The following is a 25469-nucleotide window of genomic DNA, read 5'->3' on the forward strand; positions in this document are numbered from 1 at the left end:
ATGGCTTAGCCACAGCCTGGGGGATGTTTCCAGAATGAGATTTTCACTCTGCAGCGGAGTGTGCGCTGATATGAAACTTCCTGGCAGATTAAAACTGTGTGCCCGACCGAGACTCGAACTCGGGACCTTTGCCTTTCGCGGGCAAGTGCTCTACCATCTGAGCTACCGAAGCACGACTCACGCCCGGTACTCACAGCTTTACTTCTGCCAGTACCTCGTCTCCTACCTTCCAAACTTTACAGAAGCTCTCCTGCGAACCTTGCAGAACTAGCACTCCTGAAAGAAAGGATATTGCGGAGACATGGCTTAGCCACAGCCTGGGGGATGTTTCCAGAATGAGATTTTCACTCTGCAGCGGAGTGTGCGCTGATATGAAACTTCCTGGCAGATTAAAACTGTGTGCCCGACCGAGACTCGAACTCGGGACCTTTGCCTTTCGCGGGCAAGTGCTCTACCATCTGAGCTACCGAAGCACGACTCACGCCCGGTACTCACAGCTTTACTTCTGCCAGTACCTGGTCTCCTACCTTCGCAGGAGAGCTTCTGTAAAGTTTGGAAGGTAGGAGACGAGGTACTGGCAGAAGTAAAGCTGTGAGTAGCGGGCGTGAGTCGTGCTTCGGTAGCTCAGATGGTAGAGCACTTGCCCGCGAAAGGCAAAGGTCCCGAGTTCGAGTCTCGGTCGGGCACACAGTTTTAATCTGCCAGGAAGTTTCATATCAGCGCACACTCCGCTGCAGAGTGAAAATCTCATTCTGGAAACATCCCCCAGGCTGTGGCTAAGCCATGTCTCCGCAATATCCTTTCTTTCAGGAGTGCTAGTTCTGCAAGGTTCGCAGGAGAGCTTCTGTAAAGTTTGGAAGGTAGGAGACGAGGTACTGGCAGAAGTAAAGCTGTGAGTACCGGGCGTGAGTCGTGCTTCGGTAGCTCAGATGGTAGAGCACTTGCCCGCGAAAGGCAAAGGTCCCGAGTTCGAGTCTCGGTCGGGCACACAGTTTTAATCTGCCAGGAAGTTTCATATCAGCGCACACTCCGCTGCAGAGTGAAAATCTCATTCTGGAAACATCCCCCAGGCTGTGGCTAAGCCATGTCTCCGCAATATCCTTTCTTTCAGGAGTGCTAGTTCTGCAAGGTTCGCAGGAGAGCTTCTGTAAAGTTTGGAAGGTAGGAGACGAGGTACTGGCAGAAGTAAAGCTGTGAGTACCGGGCGTGAGTCGTGCTTAGGTAGCTCAGATGGTAGAGCACTTGCCCGCGAAAGGCAAAGGTCCCGAGTTCGAGTCTCGGTCGGGCACACAGTTTTAATCTGCCAGGAAGTTTCATATCAGCGCACACTCCGCTGCAGAGTGAAAATCTCATTCTGGAAACATCCCCCAGGCTGTGGCTAAGCCATGTCTCCGCAATATCCTTTCTTTCAGGAGTGCTAGTTCTGCAAGGTTCGCAGGAGAGCTTCTGTAAAGTTTGGAAGGTAGGAGACGAGGTACTGGCAGAAGTAAAGCTGTGAGTACCGGGCGTGAGTCGTGCTTCGGTAGCTCAGATGGTAGAGCACTTGCCCGCGAAAGGCAAAGTTCCCGAGTTCGAGTCTCGGTCGGGCACACAGTTTTAATCTGCCAGGAAGTTTCATATCAGCGCACACTCCGCTGCAGAGTGAAAATCTCATTCTGGAAACATCCCCCAGGCTGTGGCTAAGCCATGTCTCCGCAATATCCTTTCTTTCAGGAGTGCTAGTTCTGCAAGGTTCGCAGGAGAGCTTCTGTAAAGTTTGGAAGGTAGGAGACGAGGTACTGGCAGAAGTAAAGCTGTGAGTACCGGGCGTGAGTCGTGCTTCGGTAGCTCAGATGGTAGAGCACTTGCCCGCGAAAGGCAAAGGTCCCGAGTTCGAGTCTCGGTCGGGCACACAGTTTTAATCTGCCAGGAAGTTTCATATCAGCGCACACTCCGCTGCAGAGTGAAAATCTCATTCTGGAAACATCCCCCAGGCTGTGGCTAAGCCATGTCTCCGCAATATCCTTTCTTTCAGGAGTGCTAGTTCTGCAAGGTTCGCAGGAGAGCTTCTGTAAAGTTTGGAAGGTAGGAGACGAGGTACTGGCAGAAGTAAAGCTGTGAGTACCGGGCGTGAGTCGTGCTTCGGTAGCTCAGATGGTAGAGCACTTGCCCGCGAAAGGCAAAGGTCCCGAGTTCGAGTCTCGGTCGGGCACACAGTTTTAATCTGCCAGGAAGTTTCATATCAGCGCACACTCCGCTGCAGAGTGAAAATCTCATTCTGGAAACATCCCCCAGGCTGTGGCTAAGCCATGTCTCCGCAATATCCTTTCTTTCAGGAGTGCTAGTTCTGCAAGGTTCGCAGGAGAGCTTCTGTAAAGTTTGGAAGGTAGGAGACGAGGTACTGGCAGAAGTAAAGCTGTGAGTACCGGGCGTGAGTCGTGCTTAGGTAGCTCAGATGGTAGAGCACTTGCCCGCGAAAGGCAAAGGTCCCGAGTTCGAGTCTCGGTCGGGCACACAGTTTTAATCTGCCAGGAAGTTTCATATCAGCGCACACTCCGCTGCAGAGTGAAAATCTCATTCTGGAAACATCCCCCAGGCTGTGGCTAAGCCATGTCTCCGCAATATCCTTTCTTTCAGGAGTGCTAGTTCTGCAAGGTTCGCAGGAGAGCTTCTGTAAAGTTTGGAAGGTAGGAGACGAGGTACTGGCAGAAGTAAAGCTGTGAGTACCGGGCGTGAGTCGTGCTTCGGTAGCTCAGATGGTAGAGCACTTGCCCGCGAAAGGCAAAGTTCCCGAGTTCGAGTCTCGGTCGGGCACACAGTTTTAATCTGCCAGGAAGTTTCATATCAGCGCACACTCCGCTGCAGAGTGAAAATCTCATTCTGGAAACATCCCCCAGGCTGTGGCTAAGCCATGTCTCCGCAATATCCTTTCTTTCAGGAGTGCTAGTTCTGCAAGGTTCGCAGGAGAGCTTCTGTAAAGTTTGGAAGGTAGGAGACGAGGTACTGGCAGAAGTAAAGCTGTGAGTACCGGGCGTGAGTCGTGCTTCGGTAGCTCAGATGGTAGAGCACTTGCCCGCGAAAGGCAAAGGTCCCGAGTTCGAGTCTCGGTCGGGCACACAGTTTTAATCTGCCAGGAAGTTTCATATCAGCGCACACTCCGCTGCAGAGTGAAAATCTCATTCTGGAAACATCCCCCAGGCTGTGGCTAAGCCATGTCTCCGCAATATCCTTTCTTTCAGGAGTGCTAGTTCTGCAAGGTTCGCAGGAGAGCTTCTGTAAAGTTTGGAAGGTAGGAGACGAGGTACTGGCAGAAGTAAAGCTGTGAGTACCGGGCGTGAGTCGTGCTTCGGTAGCTCAGATGGTAGAGCACTTGCCCGCGAAAGGCAAAGGTCCCGAGTTCGAGTCTCGGTCGGGCACACAGTTTTAATCTGCCAGGAAGTTTCATATCAGCGCACACTCCGCTGCAGAGTGAAAATCTCATTCTGGAAACATCCCCCAGGCTGTGGCTAAGCCATGTCTCCGCAATATCCTTTCTTTCAGGAGTGCTAGTTCTGCAAGGTTCGCAGGAGAGCTTCTGTAAAGTTTGGAAGGTAGGAGACGAGGTACTGGCAGAAGTAAAGCTGTGAGTACCGGGCGTGAGTCGTGCTTCGGTAGCTCAGATGGTAGAGCACTTGCCCGCGAAAGGCAAAGGTCCCGAGTTCGAGTCTCGGTCGGGCACACAGTTTTAATCTGCCAGGAAGTTTCATATCAGCGCACACTCCGCTGCAGAGTGAAAATCTCATTCTGGAAACATCCCCCAGGCTGTGGCTAAGCCATGTCTCCGCAATATCCTTTCTTTCAGGAGTGCTAGTTCTGCAAGGTTCGCAGGAGAGCTTCTGTAAAGTTTGGAAGGTAGGAGACGAGGTACTGGCAGAAGTAAAGCTGTGAGTACCGGGCGTGAGTCGTGCTTCGGTAGCTCAGATGGTAGAGCACTTGCCCGCGAAAGGCAAAGGTCCCGAGTTCGAGTCTCGGTCGGGCACACAGTTTTAATCTGCCAGGAAGTTTCATATCAGCGCACACTCCGCTGCAGAGTGAAAATCTCATTCTGGAAACATCCCCCAGGCTGTGGCTAAGCCATGTCTCCGCAATATCCTTTCTTTCAGGAGTGCTAGTTCTGCAAGGTTCGCAGGAGAGCTTCTGTAAAGTTTGGAAGGTAGGAGACGAGGTACTGGCAGAAGTAAAGCTGTGAGTACCGGGCGTGAGTCGTGCTTCGGTAGCTCAGATGGTAGAGCACTTGCCCGCGAAAGGCAAAGGTCCCGAGTTCGAGTCTCGGTCGGGCACACAGTTTTAATCTGCCAGGAAGTTTCATATCAGCGCACACTCCGCTGCAGAGTGAAAATCTCATTCTGGAAACATCCCCCAGGCTGTGGCTAAGCCATGTCTCCGCAATATCCTTTCTTTCAGGAGTGCTAGTTCTGCAAGGTTCGCAGGAGAGCTTCTGTAAAGTTTGGAAGGTAGGAGACGAGGTACTGGCAGAAGTAAAGCTGTGAGTACCGGGCGTGAGTCGTGCTTCGGTAGCTCAGATGGTAGAGCACTTGCCCGCGAAAGGCAAAGGTCCCGAGTTCGAGTCTCGGTCGGGCACACAGTTTTAATCTGCCAGGAAGTTTCATATCAGCGCACACTCCGCTGCAGAGTGAAAATCTCATTCTGGAAACATCCCCCAGGCTGTGGCTAAGCCATGTCTCCGCAATATCCTTTCTTTCAGGAGTGCTAGTTCTGCAAGGTTCGCAGGAGAGCTTCTGTAAAGTTTGGAAGGTAGGAGACGAGGTACTGGCAGAAGTAAAGCTGTGAGTACCGGGCGTGAGTCGTGCTTCGGTAGCTCAGATGGTAGAGCACTTGCCCGCGAAAGGCAAAGGTCCCGAGTTCGAGTCTCGGTCGGGCACACAGTTTTAATCTGCCAGGAAGTTTCATATCAGCGCACACTCCGCTGCAGAGTGAAAATCTCATTCTGGAAACATCCCCCAGGCTGTGGCTAAGCCATGTCTCCGCAATATCCTTTCTTTCAGGAGTGCTAGTTCTGCAAGGTTCGCAGGAGAGCTTCTGTAAAGTTTGGAAGGTAGGAGACGAGGTACTGGCAGAAGTAAAGCTGTGAGTACCGGGCGTGAGTCGTGCTTCGGTAGCTCAGATGGTAGAGCACTTGCCCGCGAAAGGCAAAGGTCCCGAGTTCGAGTCTCGGTCGGGCACACAGTTTTAATCTGCCAGGAAGTTTCATATCAGCGCACACTCCGCTGCAGAGTGAAAATCTCATTCTGGAAACATCCCCCAGGCTGTGGCTAAGCCATGTCTCCGCAATATCCTTTCTTTCAGGAGTGCTAGTTCTGCAAGGTTCGCAGGAGAGCTTCTGTAAAGTTTGGAAGGTAGGAGACGAGGTACTGGCAGAAGTAAAGCTGTGAGTACCGGGCGTGAGTCGTGCTTCGGTAGCTCAGATGGTAGAGCACTTGCCCGCGAAAGGCAAAGGTCCCGAGTTCGAGTCTCGGTCGGGCACACAGTTTTAATCTGCCAGGAAGTTTCATATCAGCGCACACTCCGCTGCAGAGTGAAAATCTCATTCTGGAAACATCCCCCAGGCTGTGGCTAAGCCATGTCTCCGCAATATCCTTTCTTTCAGGAGTGCTAGTTCTGCAAGGTTCGCAGGAGAGCTTCTGTAAAGTTTGGAAGGTAGGAGACGAGGTACTGGCAGAAGTAAAGCTGTGAGTACCGGGCGTGAGTCGTGCTTCGGTAGCTCAGATGGTAGAGCACTTGCCCGCGAAAGGCAAGGGTCCCGAGTTCGAGTCTCGGTCGGGCACACAGTTTTAATCTGCCAGGAAGTTTCATATCAGCGCACACTCCGCTGCAGAGTGAAAATCTCATTCTGGAATTATAATAATGTTGCTAGAGAGAACAGTAATCTGCAGGGGAAAGTAGTGATTGGAAACGCGAAAAACAAATAAACGAGATTAGGTATGACATGAAGAGAAACAGATAACAACGAAACAGTGTAGAACTTGGGACCGCCGCGCGGGATTAGCCGAGCGGTCTAGGCGCTGCAGTCATGGACTGTGCGGCTGGTCCTGGCGGAGGTTCGAGTCCTTCCTCGGGCATGGGTGTGTGTGTTTATCCTTAGGATAATTTAGTTTAAGTAGTGTGTAACCTTACGGACTGATGACCTTAGCAGTTAAGTCCCATAAGATTTCACACACATTTGAACATTTCTGAGAACTTGGGACCAATGAGGAATTTATAGCGAACCCGCTGACACTAGTCCGAAGGTTACTGACTCGAACAGAAATCTACTATGGATTCATTTCCAAGTTTTAATACCAAGGTACAAGTTTTGAAATAAAAGATATTGAAACGTAACCGGATCATCTAAAAAAAACTGAAATTCCTACTAATACGATCTGATAGTCCTTTACGTGCAAAGTGAAAAGGAATGGCTTCACCACACTTCTATCCATAAAATCTGATTTTATTCCTATAGGTTGCTTCGTTGTCGAGAGTTTACAATGACCGAACCCACTAGGTACATCTCTACATCCTGTATGCAGAGTGCTAGATACGTTATTGATGACATACTGACTATGAGATCCAGATAAAAATTTTCCGATGGCCTCAACATGGGGCGGGAGCAGATGAGGTTCCTTACTGTCTCTCGGCTCCCAGAACGACCAGCGCAGACGATCTGAGCTACCTAGCCTAAGAATAGTAAAGCAAACGTTAGGAATATAAAGATATCTCTTCGGGGCTCTAAATGCAGCTTGCTTTAAGCAAAGCATGTTCTAGAACTACAGTCATGCATTGTTTGGCAGGGGTGGTGGTGGTGGCGGTGGGGGGGGGGGGGAAGGGGGATTGAAGGGGAGGCGTGGCCGGTGATTTTGAGGATATGATCTGCAATATGTTTCATTTACATGTCTTATCATTTATAATGTATGCTAACAACAAGTACAAGTTCGTAAATTATTGTCAGTAATGGAGAAATTTACTCTCAAATATTGTACAAGATTAATCAAACAGGCATTGGTGCCTTGTTCATTTGTGCCGACTTCAGCTGCGTTGTAGTTAGTACTATGGCATTCACCTATGTAGTGCTGCAGCGATTGAACACTGCTTCACAAACTTGCCGTTACTGTTTGAAGAAACAGTTAAATATTTCAGTTTCGTTGTTATCTGTTTCCCTTCCTGTCCCGTTGACAAGTATCTGGATAATGTTTTTCGTGCTATTGTGATTTCCAGTCTCGCCTCGAAAGTGACGCATTCAAGTCTTAACGGAATAATAATTACACTGTTATTCACATTTCGAACTTCAATACAGCTTTGCTACTAGCCTTCTAACCTAATAATGTGAAGACCATCTCCAATCTCTTCGAAAGAGTTTCGAATGTTGTCAATGTAAGAATATCGAATGAAATAAAACGGGTCTCAGCCGTGCAGTAGGGCACATGTCATGTAGTGCATGGCGTCGCCATCTTGCGCTGAATGAGACGTATAATGAGGGTGGCGTTCGCAGCGTATCTGCACCTCCAGTTCGCTAACAGAAATGTCAGGAGCGAATTCCGTAGGTGATTGATGCTCTCACCGATCGTTGATGGCATTCGTCCTCCCAGGCGACATCGTGTAGGCGAAGCCGGTGGTCCCAGACGCATGGACTTTCCTAAGTCCGGAAGCAGAATGAGAACGACTAGGAGCGGACGAAGGCGGACGTATTTCCCATGTAGCACGTAAGCCCTTACGTTCGGTGAATGGCTCATCTTCTGATACCGGGTGTGCTGAGCGGGTCCCCTGCTTTTGGAAGGCATCCTCGGCCGTAAGTGATGCAAAATTACCATCATCAGAAACACATCACCTAGCGTTGTGAACAGATGAGTACATGTATTTATCTGAAAGCCTCATGTAGGTGGTTCTCCTTGAACACACAGATCTTGTAGTGATACCCAGCACCGAGGTGCGGGGCTATAACGGGATCTACGTATTGGGTTGGTTGGATCGATTCCTGCTCTTAAATGGTTAGAACTAGAGACAAATTTTCAGTTTGTAACAAACAATTTAAATGATTAAAAAATAATATCTACGAATGGTGGATCTCTGTAAAACGTTGACTGCAAGAATGCTTTATTTACTGTTTATGTTTCTTGTCCTAGATGCTAAAACAGATCGTGTATTACACGTAAAATGTTGAAAGTAAAGGACGGCTATAGAAACAGTATTTAAAATGGAATATATAGGGTTTCATGCCTGGATAGCAGAGATACAAGTCTCCGAAAGGCGTAATATACGCTGTCGGTGTTAGTGTACCCTAAGTGAAGATTACGACAACAGCATGTTCCACATCAAACCACCACTCTCGATATTTCCATGGATCCTTACAGAGAGGGTTGACATTAGACAAATGTCTGTGTTTCTTTTTATTTATCTCACGGTTCAACGACTCTAGCTTGTCTTAATGCCATCAGCTTTCACGTCAACTGTAAGGGATAATCATCTGTAGTGAATCAAGAACAGCCGGCCGCTGTTGCCAAGCGGCTCTAGGCGCTTCAGCCCGGAACCGCGCTGCTGCTACGGTCGCAGGCTCGAATCCAGCCTCGGGCATGGATGTATGTGATGTCCTTAGGTTAATTAGGTTTAAGTAGTTCTAAGTCTAGGGGACTGATGACCTCAGATGTTAAGTCCAATAGTGCTTAGAGCCATTTGAACCATTTTTGAATCAAGAATGAATAAAACTATGTTGGAATGAAAAGCGCTTGTTTCGTCCTCTACGTAATTGAACCGAAAGATTCAAATCTCTCACTCCGGGGGGTAAGACGTTATTTCCATGAGTCGATTCTCAAAGTAATTCCGTAAGATACATTTGAGACTATATATTTCGAACAATCTCATACGATGCCCTGTTACTGAGACTTGTTTCCGTGACCTAGGACTTTCGGTCTATGGTACCAGGACATTATGCACGATGTTCTTCACATTGTGTTTGAAATATTGTTCCAGTACAGATCAGTAGGCAAGTCGTCTGGTATTCTAGTTTGGATCTCCTTCGGTGGTTCGTTTCGTGCAGATTATATCACAATACGAATATATTGTGACTCTAATAAATCTGACCGAGCTCTTTACGGCAGTAAACAAACGCTAACACGGCTGTCCAGCCTAAAATTGCAAGCAGAAAATATGGTTTCTTCGTTCATCCATTTTTCGGTTTACAATGTGGGCATCATTATCTTCCGTTAATTGTGACACTCATGGCAATATTTTGGCCCCCTTTGCGTATACATCATTGGCACCTGACAAACACTTATCTGTATTTAGTAATTGGGGGAAATAAAAGTAGAGGTAGTTTGATGTTTCTAGGTACCCAGAAGGTTACGGTTATGACAATTTAATTAACTTCAGTGTCACCTGAGACACCAGTTCATAATGATGAAATCCTCATTAGAGTGTGGAACATCAATCCGCGAAGCATAGTACAGTTAGTAATGCATTCGGCGCTAACATCAGGTAAATGGTATCAGATCTTTGTGCGGCACACACACATATGCAGCTCAAGCCTTCGACACAGTTTTCGTGAGAAAAATATTATCATCTCTGTGTTATATGACACGGTAACGTAGGTAACTAGTTGTTCTAGGGGAGCGAGGTTTCTTACAGAGCAAACTTCACTTAAGCCGAAACGTGGGGTTTATGTGTTAGAATTCTGTAATGTTTCGATTTTTGTATCTTTCAGTGAAGTATTACTCAAGAGATTACCTGGCTTAGGCACTCGAAGACTGTATCAGCTGTAGAAAGGAGAATATTAATTACGACCGAATTGGAACAAAATATACTTACAAGGGGAGGCCGCGAATTGTGAAATTCAGATTCGATTCATACTGCGCATAATAAAAGCTCATGGCCAGAGGTGTAATGTGGCAAAGCACCAAGATGCACTTCTCAGCCGTTGTCGAGAAAATCGACAGTTAAAAGAAAGCGTTGCGGTGAAATACTCTCTACGACTAACGATTTTCTACAGCGTCATAGCGCAGCGGTAAGCGCTGGGGTTCGTAATCCGAAGGTCGCCGGATCGAATCTCGCGCCATGCAATATTTTTTTATTATTAGTTTTTTGCAATTCATACATATATATATATATATATATATATATATATATATATATATATATATATATATATAACTATTGATGAATTGCTTATGCATGTTGGTGAAGGCGGATCGCTCTCCAATTGTACCGCCTCCATTTTTCCGTTTGTTTAACAGGGTGTACCAAAGCCGTCCCGTCCGCACTGATTTTCGACGAATGTTATAAGTTGCGCTAGGGACCGCATCTACCTTCTTTCGAAGTTAGCAGGCAACTACGCTGTTATGGGGCGGCTCGTTTCGGCCCATTCAACATCTGTCCTCAAGTGTAACGAGCGAGTAACGGAGTTTATATTTCATACCTGCCACAGCAAGTTTGTGTTCGTGGGGTCTCTATTCTAATTCGAACGTTTGACTTACGCTATACGTATTCGTTTCTACGTCTTCCGTTAACTATACGTGGTTAACATTATGAAGACAATTAATAACATTTGTGAAATACAACTTTGTTTGCGGAAAATATAATGATGTTCGAAGTCGCCAGTTTTTCCACGACAAACGACTTTCAACAACTTATTATATGCATAATTGTTGCAACTGATTGCCGGGAATTATATATATATATATATATGATTACAAAAAACAAGATGTTAAGTCCCACAGTGCTCAGAGCCAACAAAAAACAAATACTAAAAAAAAAAAGTCGCATGAAGCGAGATTCGATCCGGCAACCTTCGGATTATGAAACCCAGCACTTACCGCTGCACCACCACGCTGTAGAAAATTACTAATCGTAGAGAGTATTTCACCGCAACGGTTTCTTTTAACTGTAGATTTTCTCGACAACGGCTGAGAAGTGCATCTTGGTGCTTTGCCACATTACACCTCTGGCCATGAGCTTTTATTATGCGCAGTATGAATCGAATCTGAATTTCACAATTGGCGGCCTCCCCTTGTTAGCCGCTCACTTGCACAACACAAGGTCGCTTGCGGGGTATGAAAGTCGATGTCGATTTACATTAACCCTGTAAAAAGGTATTGTCAGACTGAATTTAATAAGAGATATTAACTATGGGCTGACTCTACCAGAGCAAGGAATGAAAACGTTTATTGGTTATGTGTTGACCAAGATAAGCCACGTAACATTGAAGTGGAAGGGGGTAACTGGAATCTAATCAAATGCTTGGGAGATATTAGCTCCAACATATCAGAAACAACTTTGCTTCTTTAGAGCATTGTTACGGCACCGACAGGATCAGAGCTGGAGGCAAAAAGTAATTCTTAAAATTACACAGTATTTGTAATATAGAACGGACTTCAGCAGGGAGATGCCCTGTCTCCGCTACTTTTTAATTTAGTCCTAGAATATATTGTACGAATGGCAGCAGATAATTCAGTGGGTGTGGAGTTAAATGGAAAAATTAAGATATTAGGGTATGCAGATGATCTAAACATAATTAGCGATAGGAAAGAATCTGTAACAGCAAATGCGAGTGCGTTAATCAAAGCTAGTGAAGATGTAGGTCTAAGGATAAGTGAAGACAAAACTAAATACCTGGTTACTACTTGAATGCCAACAGCAGTAGATCAGGAAATGTTAAGAGTTGGAGACACGCAGTTTGAAAAAGTGAACACATTTAAGTATCTAGGCGTAGACATAACTTCGGGAAATGGGATTGAACCCGAACTGAAGAAGAGATTACGGGCGGGAAATGCGTGCTACTTCTCATTGAATAGATTACTTTCTTCACCGATGTTTGTCTAGGAATTTAAAGATTAGAATATACAAAACTATTATTCTACCAGTTATACTGTATGGGTGTGAGACTTGGTCCCTCACTGTGCAAAATGAAAAGCCGTTTCGAGTATTTGAAAATAAAATTTTGATAAAATTTTCGGAGCAAAAAGGGATGACATTAGCGGAGAGTGGCGAAAACTGCATAACGAAGAGGTTCACGGACTCTATTCAAGCCCTGACATAATCAGTATTATTAAATCACGTAGGCTGCGATGGGCGGGTGACGTAGCTCGAATAGATGAGGGTAGGGCAGCGCGCAGAGTACTGGTAGGGCACCTAGAATGAAAATGTCCTGTGGGGAGACCGAGGTGTAGATGGGAGGACAATGTAAAGGCTGATTTGAGGAGCCTAGGTATTGAAGGTGAATGGAAGGAAATAGCCCAACACAGGGATAGATGGCGAAAATACATTGCTGCGGTAATGGACTCTTGAGTCCGGTATGACCAGTGGGTAAGTAAGTAAGTATACAGTATTGCACCGAATTACCTTCTATTAGGAAAGTGGAGTGCCCACTACGAGTGTGATATAACTTTCAAAATGGTAACGAGCAGTAACCGGTCGTCGTTTTCGTTCTAGTTTTATTAGGGCAGATCCAGATTTAGGCTACTAACTAGCAACTACTTATGCAATATTTCGGTATTGTCATCCATGCTCTAGTACTTCTAGACCTGTTTTTCAGGCTCTTGTCACACTCCATTAAAGACTAACTCCGAAGAACTGCATTGATAATGGCTAGTTACTAGCCGAAATCTGAATCTCCTCTAATAAATCTATAACGGAAACTATGACTGATTGCTGCACTTTACCATATTGAAAACTGTGTTTATAAATTGTCGATCCTTTAATGAGTTGCACAAACACTTTTTGTATGTGTACGTGTGATGACGACTTCTTTTTAGGAACACTGTTGCAAAACTTTTTCACGGTGACGAATTGTATATCAAAACAAAAAATAACAAAGTTGACGAAAAAATTTGGTGTAAACAGACCGTTTACTGTTTTAATTTTCTGACATAAGGAAATTTCTCAGAGTTTGATTCCAATAGCTTAATTTACAAAGTGATAAATACAGCATCATATTCTGCTACGTACTTCAGCTGAAAATCTCTTTTATAATAAAATGGTTTAGAACAAAGCTCATGCACGTGTATTAGAAAAGTCGTAGTCATACAAAAAGCGACTTCTATTGGACAGCAGCCATCAACCGATGGCGTCCTTTTGAATGAAAAGATTGCTGATGCACAAGACGGAAAGAATCTGAAGTATCAGTACTGGTATCCCTAAACTATTTCAATTCCCACGTTTACGGTACTGTCGACAAAGATCCCAACATTGTTAGGCGAATGGGAGCCAAAATAGATACCGAATGTACGTACCATGTTGCAGTTTATGCTACACGGGTATTCGATAAGCGAATGCAGTCATCCCGACTTCGTATTGTTATGTGGGGACACTGCGTGTTGCCAGTAATTACAATGACATTCCTGCCACGCCAGGCGACCACGGACATTGCGGTACAGCTGTGAAGCTTTAATCCGGCCGCAGACTTCGTAAATTGCATGTAGATCGTTAGAGAGCAACTACAGCCCTCTCATAACTGTTTACTGTTTAAAAATACCGGAAATATCAGTGACTGAATCGAACTTCACTTCTGCATCCTTCAAATTTTACCGGAGTGCTTAGCGGTACAAGAAAAAAAAATCCAACTAAGTAAAAATAAAACCACTTAAAATAAAAACAATCTAAAATCAGCTGTCGTGACGAAACACGCAATTAACGCTCTACTCTGCTCAGTTGTTTCATTTTTTTTCTACAGACAAAAATTCTCAGTGCAAGGTGTCTGTCATGCTCTAAATCTTTTGCAACACTCGACTATTAATCGGCCATGCAGAAACAGTGTCACCCCTGGCCAAATGCAACTTAAGTGTGCGAAACACGCTTCTTCATGAAACTGCTGCATTCAAGGATTCAAATAAGGCGGTAAATACATGTGACGGAATGGGACGGAAATTGGTAGTTCCAGTGGAAAGGCGAGAGTTCGCGAAGTCGAAATTATCAGATATCCGATATAATTTTCTAGGGTTTATGTATAAAGTTTCTCACAGGAAGAAGATGCTGTGATATGCAAATGATTAGCTTTTCGGAGCATTCACACAAGGATGGCTTCTGTGGTGACACCTACAACGTGCTGACATGACGAAAGTTTCCAACCGATTTCTCATACACAAACAGCAGTTGACCGGTGTTGCCTGGTGAAACGTTGTTGTGATGCCTCGTGTAAGGAGGAGAAATGTGTACCATCACGTTTCCGACTTTGATAAAGGTCGGATTGTAGACTATCGCGATTGCGCTTTATTGCATGGCGACATTGCTGCTCGCGTTGGTTCAAATGGTTCAAATGGCTCTGAGCACTATGGGACTTAACGTCTATGGTCATCAGTCCCCTAGAATTTAGAACTACTTAAACCTAACTAACCTAAGGACATCCCACAACACCCAGTCGTCACGAGGCAGAGAAAATCCCTGACCCCGCCGGGAATCGAACCCGGGAACTCGGGCGTGGGAAGCGAGAACGCTACCGCACGACCACGAGCTGCGGACGCTGCTCGCGTTGGTCGAGATTCAATGACTGTCAGCATAATATGGACTGGTGGGCTCAGGAGGGTAATACGAAACGCCGTGCTGGATCCCAACAGCCCGCCCCCTTCGGGGGGAATCTAAATTCAATAAAGGAAAAAAAAAGAAAAAACTGGATCCCAACAGCCTCGTATCACTAGCAGTACAGATGACAGGCATCTTATCCGCAAGACTGTAACGGATCGTGCAGCCACGTCTCGATCCCCGAGTCAACAAATGAGGACGTTTGCAAGACAACAACCATCTGCACGAACAGTTCGACGACGTTTGCAGAAGCTTGGAGTATCAGCTCAGAGACCATGGCTGTGGTTACCCTTGACGCTGCATCACAGACAGGAACGCAGGCGATGGTGTACTCAACGACGAACCTGGGTGCGCGAATGGCCAAACGTCATTTTTTCGGATGAATCCAGGTTCTGTTTACAGCATCATGATGGTCGCATCCGTGTTTGGCGACATCGCGGTGAACTCACATTGGAAGCGTGTATTCGTCATCGCCATACTGGCGTATCACCTGGCGTGAAAGTATGGGGTGCCATTGGTTACACGTCTCGGTCAGCTCTTGTTCGCATTGACGGCACTTTGAACAGTGGACGTTACGTTTCAGAAGTGTTACCACCCGTGGCTCTACCCTTCATTCCATCCCTGCGAAACTCTACATTTCAGCAGGATAATGCACGAACTCATGTTGCAGGTTCTGTACGGGCCTTACTGGATACAGGAAATGTTCAACTGTTGCCCTGGCCAACACATTCTCCAGATCTCTCAGCAATTGAAAACGTCTAGTCATTGGTGGCCGAGCAACTGGGTCGTCACAATACGCCTCTCACTACTCTTGATTAACTGTGGTATCGTGGTGAAGCTGCATGGGCATCTGTACCTGTGCACGCCATCCAAGCTCGGTTTGACTCAATGCCAGGGCGTATCAAGGCCGTTATTACGGCCAGAGGTGGTTGCTCTGGGTACTGATTTCTCAGGATCTATGCACCCAAATTGCGTGAAAATGTAATCACACGACTGTTCTAGTATAATTCATTTTTCCAATGAATACCCGTTTATCATCTGCATTTCTTCTTGGTGTAGCAATTTTAATGGCCAGTAGTGTATATCGAATCGGAGTATTTGACATCCATTCCGAACAACACCTCAGAACGACAGCAGAAATGACATTACAAATCACTTGATAACAGAGTCGCGAGTGGGAAAACCTGCTTGTAAGTCACTGGCATTGGAAAAAGGGCATTCCTGGCAAAAATAATTCTGCTAGTATCAAACATAGGTATTAATTTGAGGAAGAAATTTCTGGGAATGTACGTTTGAAGTGTAACATTGTGTGGTGGTGCAACACAGACACTGGGAAAACGGGAACCGAAGAGAATAGAAGCATTTGAGACGTGGTGCTACAGAAGAATATTGAAAATCAGGTGTACTGATGAAGTAAAGAATGAGGATTTCTCCAGAGAATCGGCTAGGAAAGGAATGTGTGATAAACACTGACAAGAAGAAGGGACAGGGTGATAGGACATGGGTTATGACAACCCGGAATAGCCTTCATGGTAGTAGAGGGAACTGTAGAGGGTACAAAGTGCAGAGGAAGACAGATATTGTTATAGATCCAGCTGATAACTGAGGACGTAGGTTGCAAGTGCTACTCTGAGATGAAGAGGTTAGCACAGGAGAGGAATTCGTGGTGGGCCACATCAAACCAGTCAGAAAACTGATGACGCAAACAAAAAAAGTCACCTGAAATTACAGATGATATGATTTAAAATGTTAACAAAAATCCCATATTATTTACGCGAAATAAGTACGTAAAAGAGTACGCGAAAAGATACGATTTTACCTAACCTGAATAATAACATAGAACACAATTACATGCAAGCAACTGAAACGCTCGCGGCCTTTTGAGTCTGGCGCTAGCTGCGCAACATTTGTGCACCGCCGCCGTCAGTGTCAGCCAGTTTGCCGTGGCATACGGAGCTCCATCGCAGTCTTTAACACTGGTAGCATGCCGCGACAGCGTGGACGTGAACCGTATGTGCAGTTGACGGACTTTGAGCGAGGGCGTATAGTGGGCATGCGGGAGGCCGGGTGGACGTACCGCCGAATTGCTCAACACGTGGGGCGTGAGGTCTCCACAGTACATCGATGTTGTCGCCAGTGGTCGGCGGAAGGTGCACGTGCCCGTCGACCTGGGACCGGACCACAGCGACGCACGGATGCACGCCAAGACCGTAGGATCCTACGCAGTGCCGTAGGGGACCGCACCGCCACTTCCCAGCAAATTAGGGACACTGTTGCTCCTGGGGTATCGGCGAGGACCATTCGCAACCGTCTCCATGAAGCTGGGCTACGGTCCCGCACACCGTTAGGCCGTCTTCCGCTCACGCCCCAACATCGTGCAGCCCGCCTCCAGTGGTGTCGCGACAGGCGTGAATGGAGGGACGAATGGAGACGTGTCGTCTTCAGCGATTAGAGTCGCTTCTGCCTTGGTGCCAATGATGGTCGTATGCGTGTTTGGCGCCGTGCAGGTGAGCGCCACAATCAGGACTGCATACGACCGAGGCACACAGGGCCAACACCCGGCATCATGGTGTGGGGAGCGATCTCCTACACTGGCCGTACACCACTGGTGATCGTCGAGGGGACACTGAATAGTGCGCGGTACATCCAAACCGTCATCGAACCCACCGTTCTACCATTCCTAGACCGGCAAGGGAACTTGCTGTTCCAACAGGACAATGCACGTCCGCATGTATCCTGTGCCACCCAACGTGCTCTAGAAGGTGTAAGTCAACTACCCTGGCCAGCAAGATCTCCAGATCTGTCCCCCATTGAGCATGTTTGGGACTGGATGAAGCGTCGTCTCACGCGGTCTGCACGTCCAGCACGAACACTGGTCCAACTGAGGCGCCAGGTGGAAATGGCATGGCAAGCCGTTCCACAGGACTACATCCAGCATCTCTACGATCGTTTCCATGGGAGAATAGCAGCCTGCATTGCTGCGAAAGGTGGATATACACTGTACTAGTGCCGACATTGTGCATGCTCTGTTGCCTGTGTCTATGTGCCTGTGGTTCTGTCAGTGTGATCATGTGATGTATCTGACCCCAGGAATGTGTCAATAAAGTTTCCCCTTCCTGGGACAATGAATTCACGGTGTTCTTATTTCAATTTCCAGGAGTGTGTATATATATATATATATCTTTCAGTTTCAGTGAATGGGACACCAGCGCAAAGAACTGGATGCATGCGTATGCTGTTGGACAATGTGTTTCCCCAACCCCAAACTTAGAACGAAGATGAAAAGACGTGTACATTTTGGAGTGCCGATAGCATACAGGTGTGCCCAGTAACTATGGTTCCCCCCCCCCCCACTAAGAACGAAGTCTACACGAAGAAAAATGCAGCTGATGTAAACTATATCATATGCTCTGCAATTGGCTCTATTCCTAAAGGCGGAGAACATTTTGTTTCTGGACCTTACAGCAAAAGTTTCTGGTAGCTCTAATACAAAGACTACTGATTCACCTTAGAGAGATATAGGCATCTGTCTGAGCACTTCCAGTTCGATTCACGAGATAAAACAAAGAGAGCTCAATGACGGCATCACGGCACTAACCTTAAGAAGAAGGGAGAACGTTTGATGTCCCGGTTAAAGTGATAAAAGTCCTTCACATCTCCGTGGGAGAGTCCACATCTCAAATTGAAACTGAAGAACAGAAGCAGTGTCCACATTTGAAAGTGATGCTGCTTATTTTATGCACGTACGGAAAATATTAATGTATCAGGTAATCAATGTCAGTTCACAATAACCATCATTAAGTAGATAGTGTATTAATAATATCGAGCTGGAATATAAAAAACTGGTACAGTCACGAAAAGGAGCCAAACAATCTTCGCCATACGCATTTAAAATTGTAAGTAAGTATGTAAGTAATATGTATGACGAAGCTTAACTGGGGCACTTTGTAACTGTACTATTTTTACATGCGCCATCTTTATATGCTGCCTGTGTACTCAGATCTGAACATTGTTACTACGAACGGAAATTATTTACCTGATGTAATGAAGAAAATTATGAGTAACGTGAATAAAGTTTGTAAGGATAGTCTTAGATCAGTGAAAAATCTTGCAGCGACTGTAACACAACTTCTGAAAGTGAACTCACATGTTACGCTGCCATAGATATTTTGAAGGATTTACTACATATGATACACAATTTTGATCAATGAAGAAGCTTTCCTGACGTTTCGAAGCCGAGTGTCAAAACATTGTTGGGTATCTGTAGTAACAAGTTTCCTTCCAGTCCAGTGATGTTTGATACCAATAGTAAAGAAACTTTTTGAAATAAAGAAAATGCCTTGAGAGCTATAAGATGTTTTCGATCATAATTACGGTTTTCGATTACATCAGATACTATTGTTAACTGTAGGAGGAGACAGCAGAATTTTCGGGAAATACTGTTCGCAACAACGTTAACCCGGAGACATTAACTGATTGCTGGAAAAGATTTGCTTCCGTCACCAGAAACAAAACAGAGACTAACTTAAAATTTTGTAAGAAAGATATAAATGGCAGAGCAACGTCAGAAGTTAGTCAGGACCAGTATCTGAAAAGCTGGTGTGTATTTCGGTCCATAGATGAGTGATCTTTCTAACGACAACACGACTGAATTTTTTGTAGAGGTAAATCGAAAAAACAGTATAGAGCTCCACTGACAATATTCCATATAAGAGTCTGGGAAAACGTAAGGCCGGAACGTTCAAAGAACATCTGCATCCTATTCATATAAAGAGCTACAATGCAACCCGTCGCTGACAAAACACATTTTGCAGTCACACATACATATATTCCCGCGAAACTGCAGTCGTCTTCGTGATGCTCATGGTGAACTCTTTGACGAGAATACTTCATTGTTAGAACAACGGTGAAAAGAATTTCTACCATAGTGATTATTGGTCTATGGTGAAAGCGGTCTTGTTACTCAACACCACAGATAGGACAAAAAGGTTCACTCATAATGTCATTATACTTTTATTTTGTTTCTTGTACGAAACGTAGAATGAATAAAATTTTATTAAGAGGATCAGTGGTGTGAAATACATAAAGAAATTCTATTCTCTGCACCAGTGTTTATCAGCCTGTGGGTTGCGACCCCCTGGGGGGGGTTGCAAAGCCTTGCTCAGGGGGTCGCTGTCGCAGGAGAAATAAAAAATTTGTTCATTTTATGCTCGCTCAGAGCGAAGCGCGAAGACAACAATAACGTTTGTACTTCCTGGCGTACTCTGACAACTGATTGTAGTGACCGAAAACGCGCGATTATGCCCTCGCCCACTCCTCACCCCCACGCCTCTACCGCGCAAAGAATATAATTATATCTCTGCTCGCAGAGCACTGCGCCCTCTTTCCACATTGCATTTGATTTCTCGATCAGTAAATAATCAATAGAAAGAAATTTAAATACGTTGCCTTTGAAATCGCTGACATACTTTTATTATGGTTCTGGGGATGGCCAGAAAATTTTTACTTGGAAAGGGGTCGCGCATTCAGAAAGGTTGAAAAACACCGCTCTACATCATGATATACAATTCATCGAACTTTTCTGAACACTGTATTTGATAACCTTTTCATAAATTTATTACACAATTAGTTCCACGGCCTGCCTGCGTGTAAGTAAAAATAAACGTACTAAGTAGTGTTTCTTTTTACATTTCAGTTTCGTCCACCTTCTTCCGTTCACTTTGAATTATATTTTTTTCTAAACTTCTTTTGTTACCTTACTTTAAATATAAATTTTCCTAGTAAATCGTCTTAGGTGGTTCGATGATGCGACATACTATGCCTCAAAGTGCGCCATGATAAGTCTGGTAGAGAAAGAAGCTTGAAATCTTTCTCCCCTTCTGCAGTTCTCAATACGCTTAAGAGTCTCATTATGCTCCCCTATAAAAGTGTGTCGATTTCGTTATCTTCAAACTAAATGGACGCCCACAGCAGAAGCAGGTCTATGGTTTAAGGTAACAGATAAAATAAATCGGCTGCTCATTGTTTTTTGTTCTGGGGACACGACCCGCCGTCAGTTTCACTGTTCTTCTTCAAACGTCAGCTCCCTTTCCCATTGTTCACCGAACCGAGAGACAATTTCGCGGCTGTAATGACTTGCTGTCAATTGTCGGGGAAAGTCCGCCAGTGATCTGATTCAGCGTGAGAGCATGGTTTCGTAGAAGTCCAACTCATATGCTGACTCATAGAAAGTTAGGTGAATGTAGCAAAGAACCCTTTCTGTTGAGGACAAGTAACTGGTAACATTATATTCTTTTATAAATGTGGTGGGAATGTGTCCGCCTCTTTGGAAAGAGCAAGTGCAGATCACATTAAAACAAGGGAAAATTCTTCTAACAACCGGAAGTTGTAATAATATGCTTCTGTATATTAAAAGACTCTGAAGGGAGAATGGGTTACAAGGTGCTTCATTGTACCTTTCCCAGCATCTTTAAATACTTTCCGCAAAACATGGCTTGCAAATATATTCGAACTCTTTTTAGTGTGTGTCCCAATGACTACCCACCTTTTCACTCAGTGCTTTCAACAGGAGCATATTCGCCTTTTCAGTGCTCCGATAGGAGCATTTTTCCGCTGGTTCTCTTCTTTCCCTGCTACAGCTGGTATGTCATTCATATGAAAAGGACTTTATTAGTTAGTTAAATTTTTGATCGTTTACTTATGTGAAACTGAAGTAATGCAAAACTAGTTTAATTCCTCAGATCGTATTTTACGTGAACAAGATTTTTACATGTGCTTCAATACTACAGCAGCATGCGATCCCCAGAACGCTTCTGATGATAAGGGAAACACTTTACAGAATATTTCTCAGTGCTGCGTCACTTTATAAACTACGTTTTTGCGTCATACCGGATTTTACGGCCGTATGTGGCGTGTACAAGAAGAATAACTTTAAACCTACACTCTGTGATCAAAAGTACCCGGACAACTGACTGAAAATGACTTCAAAGATCTTGACGCCCTCCATCGGTAATGCTGGAATTCAAGATGGTGGTGGCCCACTCTCACAGGCATATGTTCAGTCAGGTGCTGAATAATTCTTGGGGAATGGCAGCCCATTCTTCACGGAGTGCTGCGCTGAGAAGAGGTATCGATATCAGTCGGTGAGGCCTCGTACGAAGACGGCGTTCCAAAACATCCCAAAAGTGTTCTATAGGATTCACGTCAGGACTCTGTGCAGGACAGTCCACCAAAGGGATGCTATTGTCGTGTAACCACTCCACCACAGGCCGTGAATTATGAACAGGTGCTCGATCCTGTTGACAGATGCAGTCGCCATCCTCGAATTGCTTTTCATCAGCGAGAAGCAAGAAGGTGCTTAAAACAACAAAGTAGGCCTGTGCTGTGATAGTGCCACGCAAAACAACAAGGGGTGCAAGCCCCCTCCATGAAAAACACGACCACACCGTAACACCACCGCCACCGAATTTTACTTTTGGCACTACACGCGCTGTCAGATGACGGTCACCGTGCATTCGCCAAACCCACAACCTGCCATCGGATCGCCACATTGTGTACCGTGATTTGTCACTCCACATAACGTTTTTCCTCTGTTCAACAATCCATTGTTTACGCTCCTTACCCCAAGCGAAGCGTCGTGTGGCATTTACCGGCGTAATGTGTGGCTTATGAGCAGCCGCTTGACCATGAAATCCAAGTTTTCTCACCTCCTGCCTAACTGTCATAGTACTTACAGTGGACCCTGATGCAGTTGGAAATTCCTGTATGGATAGATGTCTGCCTACCACACATTGCGACCCTCTTCAACTGTCGGCGGTCTCAGTCAGTCAACAGACGAGGTCGTCCTGTACGCTTTTGTGCTGTACGTGTCCCTTCACGTTTCCACTTTACTTTCACATCGGCAACAGTGTACCTAGGGATGTTTCGGGGTGTGGAAATCTCGCCTACGGACGTATGACACGTGTGATCCCCTATCATCGTGAGTTCCGCGGAGCGTCCTATTCTGCTCTCTCACGATGTGTAATGACTACTGAGGTCGCTGATATGGAGACCTAATACGAGAAACGTATGTTTTTAGGAGTGTCCGGATACTTTTGATCACCTAGTGTATGTATCTCGGAAACGGATTAAGATATAAAGATGGAAAGAAAATTTTAATGTTATTTGACATCGAGATCTTAGGAATATATCGTTAAGATCCATTTAATGCGCATAGTCTTCTTGGAACCAGCCTATTGGTTTTGGTATCCGAAAACCATGTTTTTTAGGGTTTTTCAGGAACCACTCCTGGACTAAATGTAGCCTCCATAAGCCCATTTAGGAGCAACGCAGACCACAACCAGTTCCAGAAGAACCGACCAATTTGCTTAGTTTGCCTAATCCGGAAGAGGTTCGTAATATTCAAACTTCAACCCATTACTGTAGGATAGTAACAGTAAGACGATACTTCTGTTGTGTAAATAAATAGTGCGTAACCCAAGGGCAACCCATAACAGCTGAGGTACATTTCTGTCACCAATAGAACATGAAATTATGAGCCCCGGAAAAATCATGCTTTTATGAGAGGAGTTTTGGAACATATTAGGTAGAGCCTACGGTCGCAAGCGTACTAGTAATAAAAATGTTATCTATGCCTTCTAAAAGTTAGTTAACAACCAAGTCGCTATCCAAGCAGTAAAACCATGGGCACAGATATCAGAAAATCGTGAAGTGGTTTCCATATCCTACTTCAAATTAAGAAAGGTATACTATTGCATTTGTAATTTGCACAGCAGAAGCAGAAAGAGAAGATATAATTTGTCAAATACTTGTATAGGATACTGTTTCATGTACTTACTGTATGTTAAACTTAAAATGAATAGTTTGTGGCTTGTAAGTGCATGGCTGACACTAAAACTAAAACTAAAGTCCATCCGCATAAGCCTCGGAAGTCCCAATACAGACCAACCGCCGTGTCACGCCTGTAGGCGTCAGTGGGAGCAAATGTGGAGGAGTACGTAGTCAGCTCACCACTCTCTCGACCGTTGTCAGCTTTCGTGACCGGAACCGCTACTTCTCAATTAAGCTGCTCCTCAATTAGTCTCACGAGGGGTGAGTGCCTGTCATCAACTTTCGGCAGACCTGGACGATCACCCATCCGCGTCCTTGCCAAACCCAACAGCGCTTAACTTCAGCGATCTGACGGTAACCGATATTAACAGTGAGGCAAGACTGTTGGCAAACTTGACACTACTACATTTACTTCGATGGGGTATCTACATTTATGTTTATATCTACAAACAACAAGTAATCTTCTCTGATGGAAAGCTCCCTGTCCACTGGCACATAGCACTCTTTCCTGTTTCGGTATCCAATGCTTCGCAGTAAGAAAGATTATTGGTAATCCTAGTCATGGGCTCGAAACTCTGTATTTGATTAATGGCCTTTTCTGGAGATATATATAGGAGGCAGCAATATATTGGTTTGAATCCTTATGGATACTGATTCCCTGTCCTATCCTGATTAGAATAAATGTTCAAATGCGTGTGAAATCTTATGGGACTTAACTATTGAGGTCATCAGTCCCTAAGCTTACACACTGCTTAACCCAAATTATCCTAAGGACAAAGACACACACCCATGCCCGAGGGAGGACTCGAACCTCCGCCGGGACCAGCCGCGCAGTTCATGACTGCACCGCCTGAGACCGCTCGGCTAATCCCGGGTGGCTGAGTCGAATATTTCGCTCTTGTTTGTTACCAGGCAATCTAATATGTGACCTTCACGCGTCTATCCTCTGAGTTGCTGCTCGGGAGAATTTTCGGGTAAAGCATTTAAAATAATTTCACATGTCTCTGGTACCTGCCTCAGATTCTTGAGTACGAGTTGAAATCTACAGCTAATAGTACAATATGACCAGCAGCTTTACGTGAAACCTTCTCCATGTTTTCTCTCGCCGCCACAACTGCATCTCAGGCACAGGCTCTATAAAAGTGCCCAGTGACTATATTTGTTCCTCCTTTAACCCGTATCTTCATCTCAACTTTACCTCAGTCGTTGTCTATGCTGACCTCACTAGTTTGCAGCTCTAAAAAAGCCTCCACCGACGGTTTTCAAGCTCTCTTTGTGATAAAAACTCCAACTGGATTCTAGAATTTCAGAATTATTAACATCTGGTTAGGCCAGATATCTATCCATAATATCACCTGGCATGCTTACGATTTATAAGCGTCGCTTAACACTTTCATTCTTCCATCTGGCATGACGAATTCTACTTTCCTTAATTAACTATTCCTTGTTTGAAACCATAATGTCTTACTGTGTCCCATGCAGACGTTTCTCTATCCTAAAACAACGACGTGATCACGCCAGACCTACTTCGTTACCCTAGCAGCCGCATGTAGTGCATGTTCTACCTATTAAAGCGTGTCCTAGAACTTGCCCAATACCGTAGTTCGAGAAATAAACATGCAAGTCCATAGAATAATAATGTGATCCTCCAGTTTATGTCTTCTACTGGGTTCCAAACCAGGCGACCGTGATCTGTTATGGACAATGTTCTGTATAACGCTAGCTCAGCAACTCCATGAGCAATACTATATGTCTTCACGAAAGCAGGCAGCAGCCCATTGGAATTGAAGATGGCCTCTGAATCCAGGCGGCAGGATTCATTCCTGTCGTCTTGAGATATGATTTTCAGCCCGGTGTAGCCAGTTTGCTCAGTTGCTTCCAGCAGAGCCTCCTCAATATCTCGGACAAGAAGCTGTGGCAAAGAGAATGGCCACTGCCATTACTTCCCAATTTTCCCGCTGTTACCCTGAGGAGCTCCGTCTTCCACCTAAAATTTGAGCTCCCTCTGGCAACCAGTCGGACCCTTTGCACATGTGTAGACCTTTCAGGAAAGTTGGCTTCAGTTGTAACTCAGATGTACTTTCGGCAATGGGTAATAGGTCTACCTCAAACCTGTTTTGAAG

The 25469-nt window shown here is 45.3% G+C and overlaps 1 protein-coding gene across 2 annotated transcripts in view; it reads right to left on the bottom strand.

Moving 5' to 3' along the window:
- LOC124777382 (suppressor of lurcher protein 1-like) overlaps positions 1–25469 on the bottom strand; it is a 726507-nt gene that overhangs the window by 456889 nt on the left and 244149 nt on the right. The window lies entirely within an intron of this gene.

Source organism: Schistocerca piceifrons, chromosome 2 (assembly GCF_021461385.2).
Source record: "Schistocerca piceifrons isolate TAMUIC-IGC-003096 chromosome 2, iqSchPice1.1, whole genome shotgun sequence".
Taxonomy (NCBI): Eukaryota; Metazoa; Arthropoda; class Insecta; order Orthoptera; family Acrididae; genus Schistocerca; species Schistocerca piceifrons.